Source organism: Mirounga angustirostris, unplaced genomic scaffold, assembly GCF_029215605.1.
Source record: "Mirounga angustirostris isolate CCGP_5_RB_7025 unplaced genomic scaffold, mMirAng1.0.hap1 SCAF_1, whole genome shotgun sequence".
In the NCBI taxonomy this organism is placed as follows: Eukaryota; Metazoa; Chordata; class Mammalia; order Carnivora; family Phocidae; genus Mirounga; species Mirounga angustirostris.
The window spans coordinates 55,578,808-55,580,298 of record NW_026991709.1 but is presented as its reverse complement, the minus strand read 5'-3'; the positions used below and the strand labels follow the sequence as shown (position 1 = coordinate 55,580,298).

Here is a 1,491-nt window from a genome sequence, read left to right as displayed (position 1 = left end):
AATGCAAGAAACACTTGGGAGTACGTGGAGGAAGTTTTCTGAATTTGGGAAGGAGTGTTAGCTGTTATGAACTGAAACAAATCTGAAACTATAAATTCTGATTCCTCTTTCAATATCTTCCACTGTAGGTCACATCACAACCCTGGCTCAATGTTTCTTTTTAAAAATTGGCCAAAAATGAATATAAAAATTTAACTGAAACATATAGTCCTTTATAGATGTTATTTTTTCAAGTAATGTTTAGGAATACCTGGGTTAATTTATGGCCGAGAACTAAAACACAAATAAGAAAAAAAAATGCATTTTTATATTTTATAAGTAATAAAACCAAAACTGATGAGTTAAATTACAGTGTCAGCCATATAACCCATCATACCTGGAACCAGAAATATAATGCATCAAACTTTTATTCTTTCTTCGTCTAGGGGAATTTAGTGGGAATGCGTTTCTTCAGAAGCAAAAGACATTGTTAAAAGAAACATCCTTATCTCTTGGGTCTCACTTCCAAGATGACCAAGAAAAGAAGGAATAATGGTCATGCCAAAAAGGGCCGCGGCCATGTGCAGCCTATTCGCTGCACCAAATGCACCCATTGTGTGCCCAAGGACAAGGCCATTAAGAAGTTCGTTATTCAGAACATAGCAGAGGTCACCGTCGTCAGAGACATTTCCGAAGCGATTGTCTTTGACCCTATGTGCTTCCCAAGCTGTATGTGAAACTACATTATTGTGTGAATTGTGCCATTCACAGCAAGGTAGTGAGGAATTGCTCTCGTGAAGCAGGGGAGGACCAAACACCCCCACCCCGATTTAGACCAGCAGGTGCTGCCCCATGACCTCCACCAAAGCCTATGTAAGGAGCTAAGTCCTTAAGGACAAAAGAAAAGCTGTTCTCCAGGAAAAAAAAAAAATGGTGATTATACTTCAAAAAAAAAAAGAAAGAAAGAAAAGAAAAGAAAAGAAACATTCTTAGGATAATGGTCATGTCTTCTCCAAACATAGATGTCTCTGAAGAGCATCTTTGGTATGGAGGAGTGAGAGGGTGACAGGCAGTGGATGATTCTTTATGGTACTCTGGAATCTAAGGGGCACAATGACAAAGTCCTTTAGACACCAGCTACTGCTGTTATGGGTGTGCATCAGAGCAACAGTATTAGTAACAGCCACACGAACAATGTCACCCACTGTGCAGCCTTCTTATGTGAAAACAATGATAGGGAACACACTGTAAAAATTCAAATATGTTGAGTGTCCATTTACTGGCTATTTCTTAGATTGCCTCAGATTGTATTTTCTGAATGAGTAGCTATTCCAAAAGAAAAGAGAAAGGAAGGAAGGAAGGAAGGGGGGAGGGAGGGAGGGAAGAAAGAAAGGAGGGAAATAAGGAAAGAAAGAAAGAGGGCCAACCTTGTAAAATTGCATCAATATTTTGGACTGGTATCATAAGAAATAAGCAGAATTGGTTATTATGAAGAAATCAGAATAGAAATCC

General features: G+C 38.7%; 1 pseudogene; it reads left to right on the top strand.

Annotated features, from left to right (window-relative positions):
* Positions 1 to 509: 509 nt before the first annotated feature.
* Positions 510 to 856, top strand: LOC123834534 (small ribosomal subunit protein eS26-like; annotated as a pseudogene).
* The last annotated feature ends 635 nt before the right edge of the window (positions 857 to 1,491 follow it).